At 41.3% G+C, this 7,286-nt stretch overlaps 1 protein-coding gene across 2 annotated transcripts in view; it reads left to right on the top strand.

Moving 5' to 3' along the window:
• The first annotated feature begins 299 nt into the window (after nt 1-299).
• Nucleotides 300-7,286, top strand: part of PALS1 (protein associated with LIN7 1, MAGUK p55 family member) — a 53,165-nt gene continuing 46,178 nt past the window's right edge. The window contains exon 1 of one of the 2 annotated variants that reach the window (XM_030240024.2): nt 300-444. The gene's annotated coding sequence lies outside the window, so the exon portion shown is untranslated. The remainder of the gene's footprint in view (nt 445-7,286) is intronic. The other variant, XM_050974721.1, reaches the window with a different exon arrangement.

The following is a 7,286-nucleotide window of genomic DNA, read 5'->3' as shown; positions in this document are numbered from 1 at the left end:
CAGTTGTCAAGGTGGTGCTCGGTCACAGGTCGGACTCGGTGATCTCAGAGGTCTTTTCCAACCTACTCGAGTCTGTGATTATGCGAGGAAGGACACACAGAAGCAGTGCCCCGTATCACGTGCCCACTCCACCTGACGGCAGCCCCAGCCCGGCAGCCCCGACCGTCGCTGCGGCCTCCGAAGCAGCGCCGCGCTCCCAGCCCGGCCGAGGCGGCCGTGGGGCGGCCCCGCGCCTGCGCGGCGGGGCGGGGCGGTGGCGCTGGGGCGGGCACGGGGCCGGGCCGGGCCGGGCCGGGCTGGGCGGCGGCTGCGCAGCGCTGCGGGGGCTGTGGCCGGGTGGCTCCGCGGACTGGGCGCGGGGACGCTGTGGGACGCCGGAGACTCCGACTTGCAGCCGGCGGTCGACCCCGAGCCGAGCGTGTCAGCGGCGGAGAGAGACGGACGGTGAGCGGAGCGCCCGTGCCCGTCGTGCGAGCAACAGGTCCCGCCGCGGTGCCGCGAGTCTCGGCTGGCCGGAGCCTCCCCCGCGGCCACGGCGCCCGCGCAGGCCCGGGGGTCCGGCAGGGCCGAGGCCGGGCGGGACGGCGGAGCTTAGCCGGGCTCGGCGGCTCTCGGGGCTCGGCCCCGGTCTCCGCACCCCGCTGGTACTCTGGTACTGTGGCGGCGGGTCCCGGTCGGGCGGGGCGGCCCTGGCCGCACCGGCTACAGGTGCCGGCGGCGCTGCCGGGAGCGCGGGGGGCCTGCCGAGAGCGGCTCCTGCGGCTTCCCTGCCGCCCTTTCTTGGGGTGCCTCCCGGGAGCTTAGGCCCAGGAGTTGTAAGAAAACCTCCCGCACTTGGCTGTGTGTTCTCTCTGCGGACTTGTAGTGGGTTGTGTACGTGTTAAAACAAGGGGGGGGAAACTTTAGCTGCCCCCCCCCCACCCTTTCTCCCGTGCACTTCTGATGCTCTGGCAGCTTTATGTTTGGAAATGATTCCTCTGTGAAGTTTTTGCTCCGTATTGGTTTATGAAGCTTTGCGGAGCTAAGTTAAAGCAGGTTGAACGTGAGGGACTTCCAGTGTATTTTACAGTGAGCAGTAGTTAGCGCACATCGCGGTTGGAGCGGCTCCGTTTGCCGAAAGCTATAGTGGTAATGCTCTTGCGGTGCTGTCGCTTTCCTAGCCGAGGCATCGAGCTGTATGCTGGGAGAGAGAGAGACACTACAGCCAGGCAACAAAGAGCGCGGTGAGCTTGGTGAGACAGACCGCGTGAGAAAATGAAATTGTGCTTGACCTTACTGAGGAATATTTATATACAAACAAAGGCTGTCTAAAATAATAATATTGTTAGATGTCTCACATGGGACAGATCCACGAAAATAACTTCATGAGGAATATTAAAAGGGGTAAATATCAGTAAGTGCTATGAGGTTATTTTCTTTTAAAGATAAAGCCTCTATTGGAATTTAGGCATAGCCTATATCCATAGCTCACTTAATAGAGCAAAATAGTTTCATTCTAGATTCGTGATGATATATGACTGACTGCAGACTTCTAACAAGTGGCTGATAGTGATCTTCTATGTGTTTGCTGCTTCTGTTGCCTATGTCGTAAAGGGATTTCTCTGTCCTTTTTGAGGATTGAGGTGTTTTTCATGAATTTATAAAAAGATAAGGTATCTTTGTATTGTCTTTAGACATCTGAGTCTGCAAGCTTTTGGTTTTGACCTGTTGTCGAGATTTTCACAGTACATTACTTTTTCTTATGATCATATTAGAGCTGTTACTACAAATCTGAATGCCAAACACTTTAGAGTCTGGCTGGATGATAAACATGTAAACTCTTTTCCAACATGCTGTGCTTAAAAAAAACCCACAGTATTTTACACATTAAAAGCTGAAGTAATGGTTAGCACTGTAGACACTTTTAACAGGGCATCAAAAATAGCGTTTTGAGGCAGTGTTGTAGGATGTTACATATAATTATCATTATCGTTAATAAAGTAATAGAGATAAGTGTTAGTCCATGGTCACAGAACTCTTTTTAAAGTATTTTTTTCAGTTTCCATTCTTCTGATGTGTGTCATATTACCTTGCAATGTGTGAAATAACAATGGATGGTGATGTTTTTCTGTATAGAGTTAGCTGTTGGTAAAGACTGTAATTTTACTTAGTTTCTATTGAATTTCTTCTCAAAAAGTTCTGAACTTAAAAGTGTGCATCAAAATGTTTATCAGTAGACTGATTTATTTGGCTTAGGAATCTGCAGGAGTTACTTATGACCTTTGAGGGGTGAGAGCATCTTTCAGTACCACAGCAGTATGTTATAAAGAACCACAGAAAATGCAGTGCAGAGGTTGGGATTCATACCAAAGTTATGGATACAGAAAACTTAATGTAGTCTGAAGTTTATGTGCATCCATATATTGACCCTTGTTTATAATAAAATAATTTCATTTGTTGTACTAAAAAGATTAAATTTTCCTAATACTTCATTTGCTGCTTTAATTAGAATCTCCTGCTATACTTAAAAGTTGCAGGCTTTTAAAAAACCTACAGCATTTTAGATGCAAATTCTGTCTCTTCAAAGATTGGATCTTAACATCAGAACCGTTTCAGCTACTGGTTTTTTCCCAGTTTGTACTTTGAAGTGCATTCCTTTTACAGTGTTAGGCTTTTAGAATGCTGAAGGCTAAAATTTCAAACAGTGTGCTACTTCCTAGATAGCAGGATTTGTATTCGTATTCATATGCCATGTTTAAAATTTTAAATGTTTGGCAACTGACATTTTTAAAATACTTTCTCGGTCACTGTTGCAGAAATGTTCGACATTACGGTATTTGGAAGACTAATTACTGCCTTGATCATGCATTTGAAAACCTCAAGACATTTTGTAAATATTAATTAAATACTTCTCAATTGTTTTCCTTTTATTAATGGGCAAAGAGAAGCATTTGTGTATTTGAAAACGTTTGCAGTGTGTCCATGATAGAAAACTCGGTGGAAACAATTTAAGTTGTGGTTTAAAATGGGGTCTGCTGGCAGAGTTGCTTTTCTGGTGTAGTTATCTACCTTGGAGCTTTTTTCAATACAGTGCTTCTGGCAACAGGGGCACCTTATGTACACATCCTCTTTCCTTTACTCCCAATACAGTTAGACAAGCTAGACAAAATGTCTTAGTGTGTAGTTCAAGCTGAAGTATGAGGCAGAAGAAAGAGGAAATTTTAACTAATTAAGTTTATATCTCAGACTATTTTAAAGTAAGATTTGGGGTTTGTTCGTTTTTTTAACGGGAGGAGATCAGCTGTATATGTCTGTTGGTAAAAACTTGTTTTATAATGCTGAGGTGTCTAATTGCACACTAGCACACAGCTGTGTGGGAAGAAAAAAATGCTGTAACTCTCAAAGGTTGCAGCAGTTAAATTAGAAAGCAAACACAGATACCATCAGTAATGCACACTTCTAAAAGGAATGCCCCAATTCTGTGAAGACCTAATCTTACACACTTCTCTTATGGCAAAAAAAGGATGTAATGTTGCATTTCTTTAAAGATGTGGAAATTATTTTGAGAACTTACCCAGCATATTGAGATTTGGATTCAAATCCTTCTACTCTTTAGGGGAACTGCCGATTCCCAAAAGGAATACCTTAACTGCCAGACCAGTGGGTGTTTTGGTTTGACTCTTTAGGAGTAGTAGTCAGTCAGGAAGGGAGTGTATATGTAGCCCAGGGACTTGCTTGATCAAGTACAAAATAATGATATGGATTCAGGTCTTCTTTCCTTCTTACAGACTAAGTGTTGAAAGAGTAAAGGAAAGGGATTTTTCTTGGGGGTGTCTTTTTTTCCCTAGCATGGTGTGAAATTTTGAAGACTTAAATCTCTGTTCTTTATGTTTATTCGTATCTGACTCAGCCAGTTCCTACTCAAGTTGAATGTTAGAAATCTGAACAGTACCTGTAACATGTCCTTTTCATTTTAGAGCAGGTCTTGGTTGTTTATTTTTGGGTTGTGGAGTCTAGTAGGTAGCATGGCATTTAGGTTCCCCTGTGGATCTAGTTCTGCTTTGTTCTAAGATGCCAAATAATTAGATATAGAAATGTAATTGTTTCAACATACCTGTGATTATTATCGGCTATAATAGGGCTGGTCAGTGCCTTGTGTTTCCTTAAATAATTTGCATCATGTATCTGTTCTGGTTCTGGCAGTAATTGTTTTCTAAAGAAAAAATAATGAATAAGAAATAGCTAATAGGTTTTGTTTGAACATTTTTAATACTTGATTTTGCCTCTAGTGTTGTATTTTTAAAATTTCAATTCCATGGTTGGAGAAAAGGCTTGGCTATTGATACATGTGACAATACAGCTCATGGTCTATAGTGTCTGAATTTGCTATAATTTATCAGCATAGACAGTAAACTCCTCATGTCCTGCAGAGGTCTAACAAAAGAATAGATGTTAAACAGAAAATCTGGGAAAATATAGCTTTTCTTAAGAAATAGAAGATAGAAACTAAACCATAATTTTCATTCTTGTACCAGGACGCATCATCTGAGGAAGCTGTTCTGGTTATGTGTGGTTATTTGGCTGTAACGGATAATTCAGAAGACTCTCAAATGTGGGAGTTTTTCTGAGGAAAAGCAGTTTAAAACCAGGAATGATTTCTGGCAAGGATATATTAGAAGTGATAGGACAGTTAAGTGGTCCTTTACAAAAGGTATTAGGAGCACTCAAGTGTGATAGTAGTCGGTATGTTAGCATCTAAATCAACCTGGGTACATGCATCAACTGAATAGTCAGTGTGAATTGTCTTGTGTGAAGTTGTTCAGTGATTTCTTCAAGCTCTCTAGAAAGCTGAATTCAGTAAAACCATAAACCTTTGATAACTGGGAAGTGCCAGTGCAACCTCAGCATCTGCTCTTTGACCTGGTGATGGTGCTGGGAGGTGGCTGGTATGCATTCCGAGTCTGTTTCCAAGGATAACTGTATATTTTTAAAGTCAGGAAGGAGAGGCTGGAAAAGTATTCATTTAGGTACCAGGAGTTTTGAGTGGAGCTTAGAGTAGAAGTGTGTGAGCTCAAAGGAGGACAATGTATGCTGGTACCTGAAGGAGTTAATTCTCATTTTAACAGTATATTGTGAAGAATATGTGAGCTGTGTGATGTCACAGGAGTGACTTGTGTATATTAAAGAGGAATGAAACTTTAAAGAGCTTATCTGAAGGTAGATAAAATAAAACTGGCGTGATGTCATGGTAAAAACACTATTGAGAGAAGTTACTTAGCTTTTGAGGTTTTCTGTAGCCAAATTTTGATCGTGATTTGGGTGGCAGAGAAACCAGCAGGGTCAGCTGTGAATATTCAAGTGAAAACCTAGGTGTTTTCTTGGGTCTTGAACCTGAATATTCAAGTGTAAACCCAAGTGTTTTCTTAACTGAAGTGATCTTTGCAATTAAGGTCAGTGGAGGTGGTATGTTTTGGTAATGCCTTCCTTGTTAGTCACTTATTTAGAAATCACTGGTTTTTAGTGTGGCAGAGGAGAAAACTAGGAGGGAAGCAAGTTTGTCTGCATGGTGTTTGTGGTACTGAGTTAAATTCTTTACTGTCACAGATACCATGGCAACTTTTCTTTTGAATTCGATGCCTTTGTGTATAAAGCTAAGGCCTCACCTTAATATCAGATCATGCAGTGTTCCTGTAATGTTGTGGTTGAGAGGTTGTGATTGCCCTTGTTTGTCTTGTTTTATCAAATTGCCATTTACTTGTCAGCTACTGTTAATTGAACTTGAGAGATTAATTATAGGTTAATTCAGTGTACTTTGGCTAAGATAATTAAAGTTGCTTTTATATAAAAACTGTGTTATAGATAATTGTGTTGTGCATTGTAGAAAACTGCAAGTCTTGTGTTGGCTAAGAGAGCATGTTGCTCACATCTCACTGATGTGTCTTGTTTTCTAAATGTTCTCTCATCTCTGAAAGCAAAGCTCAAGCCTTTGGGTTAAGCACTGAGATTTGAAATGGGTGAGGGTTTGGATTGCATAGGTTTGTATCATCTTGATTGTACTTCTTACAAATGTATATCATTGTTTTCAGAGGACTAATCTCTTCTTCCCAATGTCTGAAAGGCTGTGTGATATCAGCAGAGAAACTTAGTCCTCTCTTACTGAGACAGTGTAGCATTAGTGGACATCACGTGCTTTCGCAGAATCAGTTCCTGTAGGATCAAGTGCTGATGGAATTGCTTAGTGCCACTATGCAATGACATTTACATTTTGTTTGAATGGTATTAAAAGTCCTAAAATGCAGGAGAGAAGGAAATTGGTTTTTAAAATGGAACTGGGTATATGTATTTAAAGGTGGTGATTGTTGTACAAGAGTTAAAACCAACATAAAACAAGCTCTTACCATTTAATTTTGTTTCAGTAATCAAGATATGTTCTAAATTAGTAGCCTAATTACTTACAGGCAGGAATTAGCACAGTGTCTTAGTGTAAAGTGACGTAAAAGCTGATCAGCTCAACATTGTCCTCTTGGGCTGACTGACTAAAATGACTTGGTAGCCTCACAGTATTGGTTTTTTTGAGGAGTGGAATAGTCTGTTTCACATATTTGTTTTTAAGAGTATAAACAGCACTAAAAATCCATTTGAGCCTAAGTTCTTATTAGACTTGTAGACTCTTTCCATGAAATTATCAATTTAATTCTTTCCTGTACAGAGAATATTAGCTTGGTGTGTGTTGTGATCTTCTCTCAAAATTTTAACTATTGTCATGAACGCTTCCTAGTGAAGTGTGTTCCTTCAAGCTGATAAAATGAAGGCCAGCTAGAACTCTGAAGAGGCAAGTTACTTGGCTTCAGTGGAAAGAGAGCAGCAGTTTGAGGATTCTGCAGTCAGGTAGAGTCTTTTCTGCTTTTCAGCCTACTTAGATTTCTTCTTTCTTCATTAGCTCATCAAGCAAGATGTAAATAGTAAAGACTGAAAGTGTATCCCAAGAGAAGCTGGGAACTGAAAAATTTAATGTCGCTTGTACTTCCTCCCAAAAGAAAAAATACCGAGGGTGATTTTAAGATAACAGGCAAAAAGCTGTTCAGCTAAAGTCTGGTTATTGTGTATTTTGTAGGTCATTTATTTCTTTAGGCTCTTGTTAATTTTAAAGTAAGGAGAAGTCAAAATGATAAGCAATGCAGAGCAAATTTTTCTTGACTGAAAAAAGAGAACCCAGCACCTAATAATATCTTTAGAAGCAGCAGCAAAGAGTTGGTTTTGGCTTACAGCTTATGAAGTAATTTTTAAGTTAAATGCTAATTTTGAGA

Source organism: Serinus canaria, chromosome 5 (assembly GCF_022539315.1).
Source record: "Serinus canaria isolate serCan28SL12 chromosome 5, serCan2020, whole genome shotgun sequence".
Classification (NCBI taxonomy): Eukaryota; Metazoa; Chordata; class Aves; order Passeriformes; family Fringillidae; genus Serinus; species Serinus canaria.
The sequence above is the reverse complement of the archived record's forward strand: the minus strand, read 5'-3'. Positions and strand labels throughout refer to the sequence as shown.